The sequence below is a fragment of the Moschus berezovskii genome, chromosome 26 (genome assembly GCF_049115385.1).
Source record: "Moschus berezovskii isolate FMDL1 chromosome 26, NW_MosBer_1.0, whole genome shotgun sequence".
NCBI lineage: Eukaryota > Metazoa > Chordata > Mammalia > Artiodactyla > Moschidae > Moschus > Moschus berezovskii.
In genome coordinates this window covers 41,227,199-41,250,677 of record NC_142485.1, presented here as the reverse complement: position 1 = coordinate 41,250,677, position 23,479 = coordinate 41,227,199, and the positions used below count along the sequence as shown (strand labels likewise).

At 39.6% G+C, this 23,479-nt stretch overlaps 1 protein-coding gene across 1 annotated transcript in view; it reads right to left on the bottom strand.

Moving 5' to 3' along the window:
- Nucleotides 1-23,479, bottom strand: part of CSMD1 (CUB and Sushi multiple domains 1) — a 1,848,896-nt gene that overhangs the window by 1,576,875 nt on the left and 248,542 nt on the right. The gene's annotated exons all lie outside the window — the stretch shown is intronic.

Here is a 23,479-nt window from a genome sequence, read left to right as displayed (position 1 = left end):
AGCTGATACCAAATATTCACAGTATATTTAATGTGCAGGAGTCTTTCAACACCTAACGGGACAATATTTTGTTCAAACTAAACTGGTATGAATACATTTTAAGAGTAAAACATTTTCAATATACAAACACCTATCCTTAAAGAACTGCCTCACAGAACATAAAGGGCATCTCATTCCTTCGACGAATTGCTTATCAAAGCCAAAGGTAAATGTACATGGTAAAAAATTCTAGTTCCCATGTGTTTATGAAAAATATACACTCAATAGCTGTTAAATTTAAAAAAAATGCATAGTTCATGCAACTTGAACTGAGTAGGTGGCTTATTTGCATCCCAAGAGTATATATGACACTGTGTTTTGATGAATATCAAGTACTATTGTAAGATTCTAATCCTGTTCCATGCAGTATTGATTTTCATAAAATTGACACATAAGCTGTTTAATAAAGGAAAACACTGCATAGCTCACTGCAACCTTTATGAGAATTTTTAAATGTCTAAAATCATACAAAAATCTAGTGAAAACCTGAATTAGAGTATTATGTTTTTCCTGGAAATGTAACTTGCCACAAGACAAGAAGAGTATGACACTAGTGGTATTCATGTGGGCTGACTCCATGTGTCATGTTGTCATAAAACCTGGCATTTCATTTCTCACTCCCACAGACACAAAACAGCAGCAACCAGTGCCCTGTAACAGCAGTGAATAGTGGTGGTAAAAGCACTAAAGCCTCAGTCTTCAGAATAAAGGATACTATTCATAAGGTGATTTGGGATTCTCTAAAACCACGAGGATGGCATAGAAAAATGACATAGCATCCTAAGTCTGTCAATGTGTAAGGGAAGCAAAGCACAGGTAAATCTGATATCCTTTCTTGAGATAAAAACATACCCTGATATTTTAATAGATCAAAATCAAATCCGAGTAAATTATAGAAGATTATTCAGCATGAACAAAAGGTAAAGTTGCTACTCTTCGTGCTAATATTCCTATGATCCAGTAATGCAGGAGTTAAAGTGTCTATCAACCTAATAGTCACATTAAAAGTATGGAAAAGGGTTAGTCGCTCAGTCGTGTCTGACTCTTTGTGACCCCATGGATTGTAGCCCTCCAGGCTCCTCTGTCCATGGAATTCTCCAGACAAGAATACAGGAGTAGTTAGCCATTCCCTTTTCTAGGGTATCTTTCCTACCCAAGGATGGAACCTGAGTCTCCTACATTTCAGATAGATTCTTTACCATCTGAGCCACCAGGAAAGCCTATTGGTCACACTACCTATGGCTTTCTCAGCAAGAAATTCCCCCCACTTTCTCTCTTGCCCCACTACCATCTTTTCTCCCAGTTTGCATTCCCTAATGCTAGTTTTTACTTCATCTTTTTGAAACCAGGAGTCCATCTAGACCAGTTTATCTAAGTAGATTCCCCTCATCCTGTTTTTCCCTATCACAGCACCCCCATTATAACCTTACAAATTTGTAATATTAATGGATTAAATCATTTACTTCCTGACAAACTGGATTCCCTAATAAATTATTACTTCCTTGGAGACCAGAAATGAATTTATTTCTCAACGTATACTCAGTAACAAACACATACACAAGATTAACACATGTGTAACATGTTTTTAAAAGTTGATATAACATGCTATTTGAGCACAGGAGGGGAAAAGCCTCCTCCTTTTTAGAGCCAAGGGTAGCTCCACAGTGTAAGATGCAGTTGAGCTGACCTCACATGTTAGAGAATGCTCTAGACTTTGATCACCAGAAAAAAAATTCCAGGCAGCATTGTGGTTCTCCTGCACTGTATGTGGTGGGTTTTGTTTGTATTTTGGTTTTGATCTGTACGTTTATATTGCACTAAAATATATCACAGAAATTACAAAGAGAGTGCTTACAAGTAAGTTATATTACATTTTGTAGAGAAATGACAAAGATAACGGTTACAAGTAAGTTAGATTACATTCGTACTTCAACCCTCAAAATTCTTTATAGGTAAGTTTAACAATCATACTCATGATATTCTGGGTTTTATTTTCATATTCATCCAAAAGTGTAAAACGGTAGAGCTAAAATTTCTTAGCTCATCTCTGTTTCCATATTCAAGAAAATCCAAGTATAGCAGCAGAAAAATACTCATCCTCTTTCCTGTCTTCCCTGGGTTGGGGGGCTCTCTCTTGAAATTAACTGAAAAGCCATACTCCTGAAATTTAAGTTTAAAATATTAACTGAGAGCATTTGCTACACATAATTGTCAATGACCTTGGTATTTCATTTCACAGGCTGTAACTCTGAGTAGACAGCAGCAAAGTCAACATTTCATGGGATCTCCATTTGCAGTGGATCAGAAATTTGGATTTCAGTAAGTCATGGGGGGATGGTAAAAGAGGGTACACTCACTAAATCCAGATGGAAGCATCTGGCAGGTGATCATATAACTTGCTACGTGGAGGACGAGGTTTAGAGGTCACTTAGCTCCTCCATTTTCTAACAGGTTATCATCAAAATGGCTAAGACTGGAGGCACGCTGCTGAAACTTAGGAGAATGCTGGTTTAAATAAGTGATTTCCCTGTATTTACAAAAGGCCAGGTGTAGATATTCTAGGAATCAGTGAACTAAAATGAATTGGAATGGGTGAATTTAACTCAGATGACTATTACATCTACTACTGTGGGCAGGAATCCCTTTGAAAAAATGGAGCAGCCATCATAGTCAACAAAAGAGTTCAAAATGCAGTACCTGGATGCAATCTCAAAAACGACAGAATGATCTCTGTACGTTTCCAAGGCAAACCATTCAATATCACAATCCAAGTCTATGCCCTGACCAGTAATGCTGAAGAAGCTGAAGTTGAACAGTTCTATGAAGACCTACAAGACCTCTTAGAATTAACCCAAAAAAAGATGTCCTTTTCATTATAGGGGACAGGAATGCAAAAGGAGAAAGTCAAGAGATACATGGAGTAACAGGCAAATCTGGCCTTGGAGTACAAAAAGAAGCAGGGCAAAGGCTAATAGAGTTCTACCAAGAGAATGCACTGGTCATAGCAAACACCCTCTTCTAACAGCACAAGAGAAGACTCTACACATGGACATCACCAGATGACCAACACCGAAATCAGACTGATTATACTCTTTGCAGCTGAAGATGGAGAAGGTCTATACAGTCAGGAAAAACAAGACTGGGAGCTGACTGTGGCTCAGATCATGAACTCCTTATTGCCAAATTCAGACTTAAATTGAAGAAAGTGGGGAAAACCACTAGACCATTCAGATATGACCTAAATCAAATCCCTTATAATTATACAGTGGAAGTGAGAAAAAGATTTAAGGGACTAGATTTGATAGACACAGTGCCTGAAGAACTATGGACAGAGGTTCCTGATATTGTACAGGAGACAGGGAACAAGACCATCCCCACGAGGAAGAAATGCAAAAAAGCAAAATCACTGTCGGAGAAGGCCTTACAAATACCTGTGAAAAGAAGAAAATCTAAATACAAAGGAGAAAAGGAAAGATATACACATTTGAATGCAGAGTTCCAAAGAACACCAAGGAGAGATTAGAAAGCCTTCCTCAGTGATCGATGCAAAGAAATAGAGGAAAACAATAGAATGGGAAAGACTAGCGATCTCTTCAAGAAAATTAGAGATACAAAGGGAATGTTTCATACAAAGATGGGCTCAATAAAGAACAGAAATGGTATGGACCTAAAAGAAGAAGATATTAAGAAAAGGTGGCAAGAATACATGGAACTGTACAAAAAAGATCTTCATGAACCAGATAATCACGATGATGTGATCAGTCACCTAGAGCCAGACATCCTGGGTTGTGAAGTCAAGTGGGCCTTAGGAAGCATCACTACAAACAAAGCTAGTGGAGGTGATGGTTTTCCAGTTGAGCTATTTCAAATCCAAAAAGATGATGATGTGAAAGCATTGCACTCAATATGTCAGCAAATTTGGAAAACTCAGCAGTGGCCACAGGACTGGAAAAGGTCAGTTTTCATTCCAACCCCAAAGAAAGGCAATGTCAAAGAATGCTCCAACTACCACACAATTGAACTCATCTCACACACTAGCAATATAATGCTCAACATTCTCCAAGCCAGGCTTCAGTAATTTGTGAACCATGAACTTCCAGATGTTCAAGCTGGTTTTAGAAAAGGCAGTAGAACCAGAGATCAAATTGCCAACATCTGTTGGGTCATTGAAAAAGCAAGAGAGTTTCAGAAAAACATCTATTTCTGCTTTATTGACTATGCCAAAGCCTTTGACTGTGTAGATCACAATAAACTGTGGAAAATTCTGAAAGAGATAGGAATACCAGACCACTTGACCTGCCTCTTGAGAAATCTGTATGCAGGTCAGGAAGCAACAGTCAGAACTGGACATGGAACAACAGACTGGTTCCAAATAGGAAAAGGAGTACGTCAAGGCTGTATATTGTAACCCTGCTTATTTAACTTACATGCAGAGTACATCGTGAGAAATGCTCAGCTGGATGAAGCACAAACTGGAACCAAGTTTGCTGGGAAAAATAACAATAACCTCAGATATGCAGATGACATCACCTTTATGCAGAAAGTGAAGAAGAACTAAACAGTCTCTTGATGAAAGTGAACTATGAAAGTGAAAAAGTTGGCTTAAAGTTCAACATTCAGTAAACTAAGCTCATGGCATCTGGTCCCATTACTTCATGGCAAATAGATGGGGAAACAGTTGAAACAGTGGAAGACTTTATTTTGGGGGGCTCCAAAATCATTGCAGATGGTGACAGCAGCCATGAAATTAAAAGATGCTTACTCCTTAGAAGGAAAGTTATTACCAAATAGACAGCATATTAAAAAGCAGAGACTACTTTGCCAACAAAAGTCCATCTAGCCAAGGCTACGGTTTTTCCAGTAGTCACGTATAGATGTGAGAGTTGGACTATAAAGAAAGCTGAACACTGAAGAATTGATGCTTTTGAATTGTGGTGTTGGAGAAGATGCTTGAGAGTCCCTTTGACTGCAAGGAGATCCAATCAGTCCATCCTAAAGGAGATCAGTCCTGGGTATTCATTGGAAGGACTGATGTTGAAGCTGAAACTCTAATACTTTGGCTACCTGATGCGAAGAGCTGACTCACTTGAAAAGACCCTGATGCTGGGAATGATTGAGGGCAGCAGGAAGGGGACTACAGAGGATGAGATGGTTGGATGGCAACCCTGACTCAATGGACATGAGTTTGGGTGGACTCCGGGAGTTGGTGATGGACAGGGAGGCCTGGCGTGTTGCAGTCCATGGTGTCGCAAAGAGTTGGACATGACTGAGTGACTAAACTGAACTGAATGTGTAGACATGACTGGTAGGTGTGACTCAGAGCCCTGGTGATAGTTTGACCACTATCTCCAGTAGTGCTACAGTTACTGAAAATTCCCTTCATGTAATACTGTCTTGTCAGAGGCCAGCTAGGAAGAGCAGAAGGGCCACTTAAGGCAGAGAGGCCTCAGATACCCCCTCACCAGCCTCCACTTCTTTCTCTGTGCCATGTGCAATGAAATTAATATCTAAATAAGCAGTTTAAATATCTATGTGTTCCACATCTGCAGATTCAGCCTACCATGGATTGTGCATGATGTTTACACTGCAAGCCTGGCTGAATCCCTGGTGTGGAGCCCACAAATATAGAGGGGAGACCAATGGACTTCAACACCCCTGAATTTTGTTATCCACAGCAGGTTCTGCAGTCAGTCCCTCTGGACACCAATGGACAGAGGTACACAAACTTGAAGCAATGGAGGCTTCAATGTAAATACTACAGCATTTTCCTCTATGTGTTCCAAACTCATCTTGCAGCCCTGAACTTGGCCTACGTGATGATTCTGGCGCTGGCCTTGCCAAGAGTGAAAACTCAAGTATAAAGCTTCAGGTCTACTCAGTCTGTCTGATTTTCACAAGAGACTCGGCCAATTACCAGATCTGTTAGGCACCACAGAACAAACAAAACTTATCCAGTTGTTGTTATTCAGTGGCTAAGCCATCCCTGGTGGCTCAGATGGTAAAGTGTCTGCCTACAATGTGGGAGACCCGAGTTCGATCCCTGAGTCAGGAAGATCCCCTGGAGAAGGAAATAGCAACCCACTCCAGTACTTTTGCCTGGAAAATCCCATGGATGGGGGAGCCTGGTAGGCTGCAGTTCATGCGATCACAAAGAGTTGGACACGACTGAGCGACTTCACTTACTTACTTTAGTCATGTCCAGCTCTTTGCAACCCCATGAACTGAAGCACACCAGGCTTCCCTGTCCTTTACTATCTCGCGAAGATTCCTTAAACTCATGTCCATTGAGTCCATGATGCCATCCAATCATCTCATCCGCTGCCATCCCCTCCTCTTTGTGCCCTCAGTTTTTCCCAGCATCAGGGTCTTTTCCAGTTAATTGGCCCTTTTGCATCAGGTGGCCAAATTGGAGCTTCAGTATTGGTCCTTCAAATGAATATTCAGGGTTGATTTCCTTTAGGGTTGACTGGTTTGATCTCCTTGTTGTCCAAGGAACTCGCAAGAGTCTTCTCCAGCACCACAGTTCAAAGAGATCAATTCTTCAGCACTCAGCCTTTTTTGTTGTCCAGCTCTCACATCTATAAATGACTACTGGAAAAACCTTATCCAGAAACGCTGCCAGTTTCAGGTATTTGCCTTCTCCATAACATTAGACTCAACTTTTCCTAACAGGGTAGACACAAAAGCATTATGAGTGGAAATTATTGGAAGCGGTTTAACAAAGCATAAGAAATATCGTCTTCAGGGTAAATAACATCTGAAAATGGAATAAACTGCCTACTACAATACTGGCATGGAGGATGTTCAGAGAATCTTTCTTTTTTTTTAAAGACATGTTGGCTGAGCTAGAGAGGCTATAGCGTCTTTTAGTGAATTTTCCTTAAGACACTAATTGCTCCAATTCTGACCTTCAGTAGTGCCTCACCCACACCAAGAGTTATTTCTGAGAACCTCCAGCCGAGCGACTCCACTTTCATAATGGATTCTGATCCCCTAATGCTTGTAGGGCCAGGCCTTGCTTTGTAACACAGCATGCAATGAGCACATTCAGGGTATTATTTGTGAATTAATTGGGGCCTCTGAGGTGCTTCTGGGAAGTCACCACACCATCTCCTGCACCATTTCTCATGGAAACCCCGAGAGAAAGCTACAGTACCCCCAAATTCTCCCAATCCAGGTCCAGCCAATTTGGTCCTCCCAGCTCATTCTCCCACTTCCTGTCCCTCATTCTTCTAAGAGGAAACCCCATTCTGCCAGTCAGAAGCTGTGACATCCATGGCCAGAACCTGGGCTCTCTTCTGGGTTGCTCTGCCTCAAGATGCTACTGTCTATCCTGTTTAGTTCAGCTTTTCCAGGCATTCCTGGGGAGAAAAGGAGTCAAGAGAGAGTAAATGGAGGGCCTGCCTCCAAAGTTTATAATCCAGAGAGCAACAGCTGGCCAGAGTCGTGAAGGGTACTGGGGGTGAAGATTCAGATTTACAAGTTCAATCGTAAGGTACAGGGACATGCTTTCTCTTTCTTTCTGCCTTGTCTTAAGAGATTAAGTTGCTCTTTACCCATTTTTCAATCCTCAAAATCACATGTGACTCTTGGCCACTTGTCTACTGTGCCTGAAAAATTGAATTTTCAATTTTAAATGATTTATATGTAAAATTTAGAACTGATATTTGATTTTCTTCTTAGGAAACTTTGCAAAAGTAGGTTTAGAAGAACATGAGTATGTGCATCAAATGTTTCAAGTCTAATTTTTTACACATTCTAAATACAGATCGAGTATTTCTAATGAAAATTTAAAACTGAATTGAAATGTGCTATAAGTGTAAAATACACTTCAGATTCTGACAAGTTCTTTAAAAAGAGAACACAAACTAAATCTGTATGCTGAAATACTAAAGATTAACATACATACACTACTATACGTAAAATAGGTAACCAACAAAGACCCACTGCATACCACAGGTAATTCTATTCAGTATTCTGTAATAACTTATATAGGGAAATAATCTGAAAAAAGAATGGATATACATATATGCATAACTAAATCACTTTTCTGCATACCTGAAAATAAGACAGCATTGTAATTTAACTTATTTCAATATAAAATGAAAATTATTTAACTAAAAAAAAAGAAAAAATAGAGAAATTGATCTTATCTGCTTCTTTTTATTTCTTTTTTAATGCTATTAATCACCCACTCCAGTATTCTTGCCCGGAGAATCCCATGGACAGAGGAGTCTAGAGGAGTCTACAGTCCATAGGGTCACAAAGAGTTAGACAAAACTGAAATGACTTACTGTGCACACACACACACACACACACACAAAAGCTCTTAACAATATTTTAACTAGAATTATATTCGATTTCTATTGCATTCTATTTTTATTATGCTGCTTTAGCTATTCCATACAGAATTATCTATTATCAGATTATAGATACTAATTTGCTTCCAGAAGAATAAAGAGATGGAAATGGGAGGATGAACATGGATGACTGAAAGAATAAGAAATGGTGCTGAAACAGTGAGAGGGGAAAAGAAAATTGAATATAATATGCATTATCTGTGTTTTTATCAGTTCTGTTCAGTTGCTCAGTCGTGTCCGACTCTCCGCGACCCCATGAATTACAGCACGCCAGGCCTCCCTGTCCATCACCAACTCCCGGAGTACACTCAAACTCATGTCCACAGAGTCGGTGATGCCATCCAGCCATCTCATTCTCCGTCGTCCCCTTCTCCTCCCGCCCCCAACCTTTCCCAGCATCAGAGTCTTTTCCAGTGAGTCAACTCGTCGCATGAGGTGGCCAAAGTATTGCAGTTTCAGCTTTAGCATCAGTCCTTCCAATGAACATCCAGGATTGATCTCCTTTAGAATGGACTGGTTGGATCTCCTTGCAGTATAAGGGACTCTCAAGAGTCTTCTCCAACACCACAGTTCAAAAGCATTGATTCTTCGGCGATCAGCTTTCTTCACAGTCCAACTCTCACATCCATACATGACCACGGGAAAAACCATTGCCTTGACTAGACGGACCTTGGTTGGCAAAGTAATGTCTCTGCTTTTTAATATACTATCAAGGTTGGTCATAACTTTCCTTCCAAGGAGCAAGCGTCTTTTAATTTCATGGCTGCAATCAGCATCTGCAGTGATTTTGGAGCCCCAAAAAATAAAGTCTGACACTGTTTCCACTGTTTTTCCATCTATTTCCCATGAAGTGATGGGACCAGATGCCATGATCTTTGTTTTCTGAATGTTGAGCTTCAAGCCAACCTTTTCACTCTCCTCTTTCACTTTCATCAAGAGGCTTTTGAGTTCCTCTGCACTTTCTGCCATAAGGGTAGTGTCATCTGCATATCTGAGGTGATTGATATTTCTCCCAGCAATCTTGATTCCAGCTTGTGCTTCTTCCAGCCCAGCGTTCCTCATGATGTACTCTGCATATAAGTTAAATAAGCAAGGTGACAATATACAACCTTGACGTACACCTTTTCCTATTTGGAACCAGTCTGTTGTTCCATGTACAGTTCTAACTCTTGCTTCCTGACCTGCATACAGGTTTCTCAAGAGGCAGGTCAGGTGGTCTGGGATTCCCATCTCTTTCAGAATGGTCCACAGTTTATTGTGATCGACAGTCAAAGGGTTTGGCATAGTCAATGAAGCAGAAATAGATGTTTTTCTGGAACTCTCTTGCTTTCTCCATGATCCAGCGGATGTTGGCAATTTGATCTCTGGTGCCTCTGCCTTTTCTAAAACCTGCTTGAACATCTGGTGTTTTTATAGGAATGTTATATTTACTAAATTTAAAAGGTATTCTTGAAGACTCTGCATTTCCATAAAATATTTAATGGATATTTCTACCTTGTCTAATACACTAGTGATAAATGGTCTAAGCAAACATGATAGAGAAATATTTTTCATTTCATTATCTAATAGATACACACACAATTACAATATCTGTGAGAGCAAGGATCCAGGACCTGATGTAGACACCAAAATCCATGGATGGTCATGTCTCAAAACTGGGCCTCCACATCTGCAGACTCCACACCCACAGATTCAGCTGCAGCTAAGGAACCAGGACCCATGGATGTGGAGGGCTAACTGCATTTATTTAAACAAAAAATCCATATATTAGTGTGCTGGTGTAGTTCAAATTCATGCTGTTCAAGGATCAACTGTAAAGAGAAAAATGTAGCATAATTTCACGATAACTTTATTTGGAAAAAAAAAAAAAAGTGGTCCTCAGTTCCCTCTGTGAAGAAAACTTGGAATAGTCCAATGTTTTGATAGGCACAGCTCACAGGAATGGGGAAAATAGAGATTATAATAGTGACTTCCTAGTTGAGTAGGAAAAGAAGGCACAAACTTGGATGCTCACTATGTAGTTTCTTGTGTTATTTGCAGCCAAGTTTGATGTTTCACCCACTAAAGACATTGCTAGGTCAAATCTTAGGCCATGACAAGCACATAATGAGGGTTTATTTATCTTAAGCAATCTTTCCTAAGGTTCTGAAATGTGCTGCTCCTTTGGATCCTAGATTTTTATTAAATTACCTTTGAAAACCCACTAGAGTCATTCAGACACTCTAGAAATATCATTACAAATCTCACCAACAACTGCATAACAAGATCCAAACTGAGTGAATTAAGATCTCTAGATTTACCCTTTTTCACTCAAACTCTTGAAGTTCATAGGACCGATGCTTCTGTATCAATAACTTACAAATGATCCCTTTTGATAGGAAAGTAGAATTTAACATGTTAATGCCGACATTTCCTGAGCCAGGGCCCCAGGTTCTCAGCCCCTCATTTGTGACCTTGGTTATCAGTTTGCTTGACTAAGTCACTGCATTCACATTGCAGCCTCATGACACTGTGGAGTTGGTTCTATTCTTTTAGAGAAAATTTTAGCAGCAATGGCAAAGAGGTAGTAACCCCAGGGAGGCAGGAAGGGAAAGGGGGTAGAAAGAGGGAGGAAGGGGGAGTGGGAAGGAGGGGGAGGAGGAAGAAGGGGGAGGGGAAGGGGAAAAGCGGGAAGGGGGTACAAGCCAGGAAAGGAAAGAAAAGAGGGGGAGGGGAAGGAGGGGGAGGGGAAAGGAGAGGAGGAAGTGGGGGGATGGGGAGGGGGAGGAGGAGGAGGGGGAGGGGAAGGGGAAGGAGAGGAGGAAAAAAAGAACAAATACTAATTACTCATGTACAAGGCACGAGGATGAGTATGGAAAAGTTAAGAACTTCTCTAAAAGTCACACAAGTACTGAGCAGTAGGGCCTGTTTTAATTACATAACACACAGTTTTTCATCAACACTGAAGCCTTGAAACTCTGATGGCAGATTCTCAGGTGCAAGGTCAATAAAGCTCTCACTATACAGCCTTTGGACTTACTTTTGATAAGGGTTAAGGACTCCTATCCTTTACTAGTTCCAAATATGAAATGCCTGTCACATTTATCATCTCTTGGCTGCACTATAGATCTAAAGACAAAGGTGCCAATGATGCTTATATACAGTATATGGCTTTCATGGTTCCTTGTTGTTTTTCTTGAAAGGAAAACGTGCCCTGCCACCTCAACGTGAATTTTTGTTGTAGATGTGTCTTTATTCTAAATGATGTCCTCTACTTTGACCTATGTTTACTAATTCCCAGGGCATATAAATTTATTTTTTAAAATGTATTTGAAAGCATTTATTTTTAAACAGAGTGAGGGCTATTTTTAAACAGAGTGAGGGCTGACATTGGTTAGTATTCGTTTTCACATGTGCACATGCTCACGCACACACACAAAGGAAGAGCATGTGAATGAGTTTCTGAAATGACAGAAGAACAGTGTTTGGCAAGAAACGATGCCATCAGAAAACCGAGACTCCAGCCCCTCTTCCGAAGGTGGCTGCCTGACAGCGATCTCAAAGACTGACTTAGAAAATGGGCTGAGGACACATCTATTTCTATCTCAGGGGCTCTTGAGAGGAGTAAGTAACATAAGGGATATTAAAATGATACTATTTTATAATTATACACAGCACAATACTGTAAGAACACAACATTGACTTGAAAACTGCAAATACGTTTGTGGTGCCAACCTCACCAGCACCTCTACGCTGTCTCTCTCTTTGGTCTGCAAACGAATTACAGGGTGGGTTTAAAAGTCAGGTCCACCCTGAGGACTCCTCAGAGGCCCTGGCATTCCTCAGGGAGCACTGCTTCCTCACTCCACAAATGGCCAGCAGGAGACATATCTTCTGGTATGTCAAATTCCCCCATGTGTGTTTCTAGGATAAATGAACACGTAGATTCTGGAATATCCACAATAAATAACTCCCCAAGCATTTAACTGGAAAAAAATCCAGTCCAATTTATCAATCTTTTGTTGTGTAAAGCAGGTTGAGTAAAAGGAAAATAAAAAAGAAATACATGTGGAAATACGTGCATTAAAGAAGCGATTAAGACAACACGCAAACTAAAATAAAGTACACATTCAGTCCACAAATGTGCTGACTACCTGCAAGATGGAAGATACTAGTCTACTCGGCTAACAGCTTGAAGATCAAAGAAGGGAGATGTGTCCTGGGCTTTCAAAAAATAGCAGGAAATGTGGGCTAGTGTTCAAGCAAGTATTTCTGTGCAGATAATAGATGCTGCTTGTAACTGGAAATCACAGAGAAGCCACAAAACCTGCGAAGGGATGATGCAGATTACAGTGAAGTCTGGGAACCTCACAGGTCCAGTTTCATGAGTGGGCTTGGCAATGCCACATAGTAAAATATTTGTCACATAGCAAAATAAAATCCTGCATTGGTCAAACACAAATGACCATCTTATAAGGCAACATACAAAGAGACCCACTGTTTCACACATCAAAGCTGATGTTTAACCTTAAACTATTAATATGATACATCATTTCACTGACAATTTATTTCAGAATTGACCAACAAATGATGAAGCCAAAATGTGTTTCTTAATATGATATAAGAATCATTACATAATAAATAATGTTTTAAAAAATAGCAAAACATATAAAATCATACATATTATATAGATTTATTATTTATTATATAAAAGAATGCTGACTAGTCTTTTGGCGCTACTGTATATTCTAAGTACTCATGAAAGTGGAATTTCAGTATCACCCCAGAGAATGCACAGCATTTCCCTTGGGTCTCTGTAAGATTTATTAGTGACTGATTATTTATGTAATATCATTATAGCTGTAACAGCAGATACGAGAAGGTATACAAAAACAAAACTGAAAAGTTGAACAGAGACCAAAAGTTTCTCTAACGTGAACAGAAATTTAAAGCCACAGAATAGTGATTCTTCCAAGTGTGGTCTGGGTACCCCCAGAGGAACCCTGAGAAACAAGTCTGAATTCACAACTCCTATCACAGTGATACCAAGACTCTATTTGTCCCTTCCTCATTCTCTTATCAGTGCACAGGAGAGTTTTCCAAAAGCTACACAATGCACAATGTTACAGACTAAACGCAAAAGAAGTTAAGGCAAATCCAGATATTGTCTATTAAACTAGGCATTTAGAATTTTGCCCATATATAAATCAATACCACCCCTTAATTGCTTTTATTTTGGAAAAAGGGATTATTTTTCTTTAGAATATATTATTAATATCAACATGCTATTAATATTAACATTCAATGGACTTATTACTACATTTTTTAATTAATGGATCACTATTTCAGAAGGCTTAGTAGTTATTTTTTACATGGTCATTTAACTCACATAGCAAAAGCTCTTTGGCGCAGAGCTGTCAGATAATTTTTTAAAAAGGCAAATAAAAGCATGATGTCCAGTTTTATTTGAAATCCAAATGAACGGAATAATACTGAATATAAGAAGTCCAAGATGAACTGAGCAATCCTAAATTAGGGGCTTTACAAATTTTTCACAGTATAAAGCAGTCCTAACACCGAAGGTCTGAAAACCAGTGCCACAGAAAATGCTTCGGTGCAGACCGTGAATGCAAGTCAAAGACCGCATGTAGGTTACACACTGACAGTAGGGTCGCCGCCACATTGCTACTGCGCACCACGCTTGTTTGGAGCTCCATCATCCAGATTCAAATGAAAAAGCAGTGTTGAGAGTACTTGCAGTGATCTCTGTAAACCTGTGTAGCAAGCTGCACGCAATCCCACTGCACTAAAACTGTGACTGAACCACCTAAGAGACACTGGAAAAGACAGTCCCAGAATTAAACCATGTCCTCAGATTTCAGGATGTGGGACCTATCATTCTCTGCTTATATCGTTGGGGACTTACATTGACACATGAAGCTTTTTTTTTTTCTTTTAATTGATAACTACAGAACTGATGGAAAAAAGCTGGCAGAACCATCACGGGTAAAAGAGATGATGTACCACCAGACATAGAGGAAACCTTTGTGGATGTGTGACTAAACTTACACAGTCACGCAATGTGTTCTACAGTTGATTTGCCATTTTTAGCTCTGTTGATAGATGATCCCCTTATAGGCTGTATGACAATCCATTAATTAAAACAACAAAAATAACTAAACCAGATGTGCTGTGGAATTTATTCAGGTCATTTTCTCATAAGCTGCAAGAGCTGTTAACTTTTATCTTGTCAACTGGAAAGAGCAATGGTCTGGATGTAACATTTGGGGTCTGACCTTTACTCCATCAATAGATTTCAGTCTGGCTTTCAGTAACTCAAAGTATCCATGTGAGACATATTTCCCCTTTCTACGTAAGAAAGGTACCATCAGCTGCCCCCCACACCCCAGCAGGCTGGAATGAGGACATAATGAAATGGACAAGGGTTTTGTTAAACGTGAAGATCTACATAATAAAAGGTAGGCTTTTACCTCACAGCATCCCCAAACTGAGAGTCCCTTGGAAAAAACTTGAGAGTCCCTTGGACTGCAAGGAGATCCAACCAGTTCATCCTAAGGGAAATCAGTCCTGAATATTCATTGGAAGGACTGATGCCGAAGCTGAAACTTCAATACTTTGGCCACCTGATGCAAAGAAATGACTCATTTGAAAAGACCCTGATACTGGGAAAGATTGAAGGCGGGAGGAAGAGGGGACGACAGAGGATGAGATGGTTGGATGGCATCACCGAATCAATGGACTGGAGTTTGGGTAAACTCCGGGAGTTGGTGATGGACAGGGAGGCCTGCCGTGCTGCAGTCCATGAGGTCGCAAAGACTCGTACACAACTGAGCAACTGAACTGAACTGACCCCAAAACCGATGTGGCCTTGCCTTTCTTCTTTCTGTTAGACACAAGATAACACATTTCTCTTATGGATACGCTGGCCTACAATTTGTTTCCTAAGTCTCATTGTTCATTTTTAAAAAAAAATTTATTTATTTTTAGAGTGATTTTAGGTTCACAGGGGAAAAAATGAGTGGAATGTACAGAGATTGCTCATATACCTCTGTCCTTACACACGCACAGCCTCCCTTATTATCAGCATCTCCACCAGATGGTCCACTTGTTACAGCTGAGGAACCTTCAGTAACACGTCAGTCAGCACCCAGAGTGCCCAGTTTACATTGGGGTTCCCTCTTGTACACTCTGTGGGTATGAACTAATGGATGAAGACCTGTATCTATCACTGTGGTATCATCCAGAGTAGTTTCACTGCCTTAAATTGTGTCTGCATTCTGCCTGTCAGTACCATCATTTTTAACATAAAATGTCTTTAAGTCTTTGAGATCCCTAACAAACCATTAATGTGCTCTTTACCTGGAAGACACAGAACCACTACTCTAGAACTGACTACCCCCATGCTTGTAGCTAAGTATATTTTGAGAGTCACCACCTTTTATCCCACCAATCAATGACTCTCACATAATTTTCAACTCTACTTCAGATTTCACTGCGTTCTGTTGCCCTCCTGAGTCCAGCAGCCCTGACATGGCTCTATGTACAATTATCTAGTTCTTTGTCTAGAATTAACTAGCTCATCTTTTAGACATTTTTAAAACAATGATATCTTTACTATGAATGTCTGCCTTTGTATGCACAGTATCAGCTGAAGTTTAATTTGTTTTTAAGCACTGGCCTTTACTCTCTTGTCAGCGTATCTATAATTTACTATTCTATGTTTCTTTTCTTATAGGACTAGGACATGAGACACAATCGTAAAACAGTTTTCCTTATGAGACAACCATGATAACCAGAGTGCAGTAAAATCTATGTAAGATATGTAAAGAGATGCTTGAGATAACAATTTTTAAAATAGCTACATTTTAACAAGTTTCTTTATAATTTTTATGAAGGATTAATTGCTATATATTCATGGAAAAATTAAGCTTGTATTAATACTTTCTACATCTGTATTTATATTGGAAATCCATTACAAAATGGAAAAAAGATAATTCTTCAACACCCCCCCCAACTTTGTAGCTTTTAATTCAGATAAGACAGGAAATTAAATAACACAACCAACAATAAGGGGAAATGATCATTTCATTATCCTAAATGATTATCCTAAAAAATAGTACAAATGTAGGGAAAACATTTTATTTTCACTCATTGACTGCTGTTTTTAGAATAATGAGTTAGTTCACTGGCTCTTCCAAGGATGACCAAGGTAATCTGTTTAATAACTTGTTTTTGGTGTCCTTACAAATTGGATTTTGCTTTGTTAGATGTTCTTTCATCCATTGCCATTGATGTTCTTTAGATGCCCAAACTGTTTTATTTTGGTTCAATAGGAGTTCTGAAGGGGGCCTTCAAGTTCATCCTCAGTCACACACAACAGCTGTGTTTCATGAATAACAACATGGGCTTGAATCATTCTGCCCTTTTTTTTTTTTTGCCAAAGGTCTTGATTCAGCCATTTTCTAAGAAGCACTGATATATTGACTAGAAAAAGGTATTTAGAAACAACAATCTGGGTGCCACAAGTGCTCATTGTAATGGGTTACTGTTTCTAGGACTTTTCAGTAGAACTATAAAGATTTTCTTTTTTTTAAATAAAATACAGAGAGAGAAAAAGATGGTGGAGGAGTAGGTGGATGTGGAGTACATCCCTCTCCAAGGATACATCAGGAACACACCTTCAGACACAGAAGTGCATGCAGAACACCAGCTGAGACTGGTCAGGAGGAAAAGAATATACAGAACTATGCAAAACTCGGTAGGACAAAGGAACTAGCGGAAAAAACAGGAGTGTTAGCAGGACTGGCCCTGCCCTCGGCAGGTGGGGAAACTGAAGCAGGGGTCCGAGCCCCACATTGGGGCAACTGTCTGTGTCAGAGGGGAAACATATAAGGCTGAGAGGGAAACAGCTGATCTGTGGCATCCTAAATGGAATGAAACTCAGACAGTCCTTGCCGCAGCCATACATTCCCTGGACAGGAATGAGGGTCCACTGGAAGGCAAAGCAATTGGGAGCTGGAGTTTAGGGATTGTGGAGCAATCCCAGGGTGAGGGTTGCTGTTGACTGTGGAGGGACGGATTTGAGGGAGGAGATTGTGGTGGGAAATGCCTGTGGAGGAAAGCCAGGCAGCCATGGAAGCAAGGCAATACTGCTGAGTCACACGGAAGGGGTGAGCCAGCACCATAGCAGCATCGGCAGCTGAACAACAGAGAGGCTGGCCCAGAGAGTGCCTAACACACTGAACTACAGAGTAGGACCCCAGCCAGGGGGGGCCTTCTATATGCCTGTTGCACTGAGCAGCAGAGAAGGACCCCAGGCAAGGGAACCCTCTAAGTGCCTGAATGGACAGAACCATGGAGAAAGACTGGCCAAAGAGACTTTTTAACTGCCAGGTACAAGAGGCTCCAAAAATGACTCTGAGAGGGCCATAACTCCTAAGGCAGAGGCAGTCTGTATCTCTGCATATTTGGTACCACCAGTGTCCCCACAAGCCAAGCAGCTGCAGCAACATCACACTCAGCTCTCACTGGGGCAGAGCTGCCACAGGCAAAAATAGTCTTGTATCTATGCACGCAGGATTGCTGCAGTAATGTCCGACTCTTTGCAGTCCTGTAGACTGAGGCCTGCCAGGCTTCTCTGTCAGGGTTGGGGGTTCTCCAGGCAAGAACACTGGAGTGAATTGGCCAGTACTTGTTGCCATACCCTTCTAGAGCACTACATTTCCTGCTGCCCTAGCTGCCAACTCCCCTGAGTACCTGGTGCTGCCAGAACCCATGCTACTCAAGCAGCTGCACCAACTCCACACCTCACAGGGGCCAACCCAAGTCCTCCAGGGGCAGCCTCAGGAGCAAGCCCAGTGGAGGACCCACATGCAGAGGTGGAAATAAAACCACAATTGAAACCCAGGGGCAGGGTGGCTAAGGAAGAAGACCCAAAACCTTCCCACCAGCTGTACAAGTTTTGGATTAAATCCACATGATCAATTAGGCAGACTCTGTGTCTATGGAATATATAAAAGGACACTGAGAGCTCCCACAAAAGAAAACACACTAGTTCTGATAGCTGTGGACATTGGAGGCAAGAACACACAGGAGTAAGACCAGATTAGAATCTGAGCTGATCCCACAGTAGGTTCAGAGATCAGCACAGCATTGGAGGGCACCCTAGGGAGGTGAGGTGGACTGTGACTCCAAGCGAGGGAAAGAATTCTTACAGAAGTGACTCAAGAAAAACATGTCTTATTCTTATATTTTGGCTTATTCTGTAGATTCTTTTGGATTTTTTTCCCCGCCTCTGTTGTAGTTGCTGATTTCATTGGCACTATGAAATCTAGTTGAGCTGTTAAGCTTATTTTTTTCATCAGTCACAGTTTTTATTGCTGTTATAAACTTCTGTCTCTACATTGGGCTTTTGCAGTTCTGTGGAGTTTTCCTTCCTTATTTCTCTCTCTCTCTCTTTTTTGAATTTTAATTTTTAATTTTTTAAACCTATTATATTTTCTCCATTTATTCCTTTGCTTTTCCTACTGTGCTTTCCCCACAAGATTGCAATTAATCTTTAATGTGTAAATCTTCTTCATCTTCATCTATTTAACTTTTTATATCTATTCTTTCTTTCTTTTCTTTCCTTCCTTTCCTCTCAAAATATTGGTTAGTTTTGTCTTCATTACTTTATTCCTCACTTGGAACTTGGCTTTAGTTTTGTTTTCCAGTTTGTGCTTTAGTTAGTTTTGTTCTTAATTGGTAAATATAATTTTTGATTTCCTTTGTTCACCAGGTCAGTTGACTGTAGTTTATTTTTGTTGGACTGTTTTCACTTTACTCAAATGTGTATAAATATGTGTGTATATGCCATCATTTTAATTATTATTTTCCTGATTTTGTAACTTCAATTTGTCTGGCCTTCACCTTTGGTTTCTTGTTTTTGAATATTTGTTTTTCCAATCTATATAGCATATTAAAAAGCAGAGACATTACTTTGCCAACAAAGGTCCGTCTAGTCAAGGCTATGGTTTTTCCAGTGGTCATGTATAGATGTGAGAGTTGGACTGTGAAGAAACCTGATCGCTGAAGAATTGATGCTTTTGAACTGTGGTGTTGGAGAAGACTCTTGAGAGTCCCTTGGACTGCAAGGAGATCCAACCAGTCCATTCTAAAGGAGATCAGTCCTGGGTGTTCATTGGAAGGACTGATGCTAAAGCTGAAACTCCAATACTTTGGCTACCTCATGTGAAGAGTTGACTCAATGGAAAAGACTCTGATGCTGGGAGAGATTGGGGGCAGGAGGAGAATGGGACGACAGAGAACGAGATGGCTTGATGGCATCACCGACTCAATGGGCAAGAGTGAACTCCAGGAGCTGGTGATAGACAGGGAGGCCTGGCGTGCTGTGATTCATGGGGTCGCAAAGAGTCAGACATGACTGAGTGACTGAACTTAACTGAACTGAATGTCATAACAAATCACGTGTGGCATCTTCATTCCTGACTAGAGATCAAATTCTAAGTCTTTGGAGTGAGAGCAATGACTCTAAGACCCTATACTACCAGAGAAGTAACCCTAGGGAGTATCAGATAGTGAGAATTCAAATAAAGGAAACCACTTTAATAAAAGAACTGGCATCATCCAACCACCAGCAGGACACTGTGCAGGATGTCTCATCTAAACAACAACAACAACAACAAAAAAAAAAACAAACCCAATCATCAGCAGACAGGATTACTACCTCACTCAGCATTGCCCATCAGAGGAAAAACAAACAAACAAGAACTCAGCACAAATCACACTCTATACGAAGCTTACACAAACCAAACTAAGGAAGGCAGAAACCAAAATGAAGAAAGAATTCAATCTTAAAGCCTGAAGGAAAAGGAGGAAAAGGAGCCCTCAAATACAGTAAGTTAAAAAAAAATAATGAAAAAGTAGATAAATACTACACAAATGAAGGAACAAACTAGAAACACAGAAGTCCAAATAAATGAAGAGGAAATAGGCAAACTACCTGATAAAGAATTCAGAATAATGACAGTAAAGGTGATTAAAAACTTTGAAAACAAAATGGAGAAAATGTAAGAATCAATTAACAAAGAACTAGAAGTGTTAAAGAATAAGCATGCAGAGACAAACAACATAATTACTGAAATTAAAAATACTCTAGAAGGAATCAATGGCAGAATATCTGCAGAAGAAGAACAAATCAGTGAGCTGGAAGATAAAATGGTGGAAATAACTTCTGAAGAGCAGAATAAAATAAAAAGAATGCAAAGAACTGAGGACAGTTTCAGAGAATTCTGGCACAATATCAAACACACCAACATTCAAATTATAGGGGTCCCAGAAGAAGAAGAGAAAGAGTGTGTGAGGAAATTTCTGAAGAGATTATAGCTGAAAATTCCTCCAACATGGAAAAGGAAAAAGTCAGTCAAGTCCAAGAGGCACAAAAAGTCCCATATAGGATAAACCCTAGGAGAAACATGCCAAGACATGTACTAATCAAACTAACAAAGACTAAACACAAAGAAAGAATATTAAAAAAGCAACAAGGGAAAAGCAACAAGCAACATACAAGGGAAACCCATAAGCTTAACAGCTGATCGTTCAGCAGAAACACTGCAGGCCATAGGGAATGGCAGGACATATTTAAAGTATTGAAAGGGAAAAATCTACAACTAAGATTACAGTACCCAACAAGGATCTCATTCAAAGTTGATGGAGAAATAAAAAGCTTTTCAGACAAGGAAAAGTTAAGAGAATTCAGTACCACCAAACCAGCCTTAAAAGAAATGTTAAAGGGACTTATATAGTCAAGAAATACAAGAGAAGAAAAAAGATCTACAAAATCAAACCCAAACAATTAAGAAAATGGCAATAGGAACATATATATCAATAATTACTTTCAATGTAAATGGATTAAGTATTCCGACCCAAAGACACAGCCTGGTTGAATGGGTAGAAAAACAAGACCCATGTATATGCTGTTTACAAGAAACCCACTTCAGACCTAAAGACACATATAGACTGAAAGTGAGAAGATGGAAAAATACATTGCATGCAGAAGAAAGCTGGACTAGCAATCCTCATATCAGACAAAATAGACCTTAAAATAAAAGGAAAATACATCATGAGTCCACTCTTCCTATTCAAAGGAATTACTTAGTAACAAGATTACTAAGTTTACTTCTTTAATTGTACAGTCTCTCTTGTGTACTTATACTAAAAATTGGAAGACTTGGATTTTAGCAATATTAAATGCAATGGTTTTGGGCTTCCCTGATAGCTCAGTTGGTAAAGAATCCACCTGCAATGCAGGAGAGCCTGGTTAGATTCCTGGGTCAGGAAGATCCACTGGAGAAGAGATAGGCTATCCACTCCAGTATTGTTGGGTTTCCCTTGTAGTTCAGTTGGTAAAGAATCTGCCTGCAATGCAGGAGACCTGGGTTCTATCCCTGCACTGGGAAGATCCCTTGGAGAAGAGAAAGGCTACCCACTCCAGTATCCTGGCCTGGAGAAGTCCATGGGTCTGCAAAGAGTTGGACACAACTGCACGACTTTCACTATTCACACTAATGCAATGGTTTATCTCTAAAATGTATAAAGAAAAGTCTCAGAACACCTATTAACACTATTTTGAAAAGAATTAAAAAATAAAGTGTTTTATGAGGGGGATTGGTGTATGCCACTAAATTAGCATCTGTGCTATCCAGCTGACCTTTGAAAAAGAGAGGTTAGGGAGGGGTAACCACCCTACAGCCAGAGTTCCACACAACCATCTCTTGATATTCGCAGGGTCTGGATTCAGGGCCTGCCTCAGATATCAAAATCACATATGCTCAAATTCTGATTTGGCAATATTTTTGTTTTTATTTATATACTTTTGATTTTAAATGTAACCAGACATGCATATCCCCTCATCTTTCATAGATGTGTGGTTTCATCCCATATACATTATTTCCATCTTGTCCCTGGAGAGGGGAATGGCACTCTATTCCAGTATTCTTGCCTGGAGAATCCCACTGACAGAGAAGCCTGGCAGACTACAGTCTGTGGGTTCACAAAGAGTCGCACATGTCTGAGCAACTAACACTACTACACTCCTACTGTCTTTTTCAGTTAATAATAAATCTTGAATATTGCAATGTGATATTTCACCTTCCTTTTTACAACAGCATACTACGAAAAGTGGCCCTTTATTAAACTGTGGTACATTCACAGTGATGTACTACAAAAAGGAAGTTCTTTTGATGGTAAAATGTAGCACTTTCTATAGCATTTATACTCATTGTGAATGTAAGTTCATCAGCTCTGCAGGTAAATATTAAGAATATTTAAAAGTTATTTATCTCAGTTTTGCTGTCATAAATAGTGCTGGAAGGAAAAGCCTTGCATATATACCTCTTTTTACTTTCATCAGTAAATATTTTGGGATAGATTCCTAGAACTTAGTTTGCTGTGTAGACTATAATGATTATGTAATTTGAATAGATATTGAGAAATCTCCTTTCATAGAGGGTTTAGCATTTATCATTCTTTAAAAAGTATGAATGTGTCAGCTTTTCTGAAATCTCATTAATGGGGTATGTTGTCAACTGTGTGTTTTTGCCAGTTAGATAAATGGGAAATTATATGTCAAGATTTTATTTTGCATTTCTCTTAATATAGCATACATATTTTGATAAGGTCATGTTTAAAATACCAGAAGTGGGTTACTTAAACCAGACTTGGTGATCAAAGAAAATTCAATTAAAATGAAGAAATATGACTTATTTTTAAATGTGAATTTATTCATAAGTATAATTTTATTATACTTGGGTTCCTATTGTAATTTTCAAAAATAAAACTGTTATTTAAGCAATATAAGTCACAAGAAAATATAATCTATTAAAAGGAATTTGATATTGGGCAAGTTACCATGAATGCAACAGATTTATTTTTAAAAATAAGGTATTGGGGCAGTGGTCTCAAGATGGCAGAGGAGTAGGATGGGGATACTACTTTCTCCCTCACAAATTCATCAAAAGATCATTTGAATGTTGAACAACTTCCAGAAAACAACTTCTGAATGCTGGTGGAGGACACCAGGA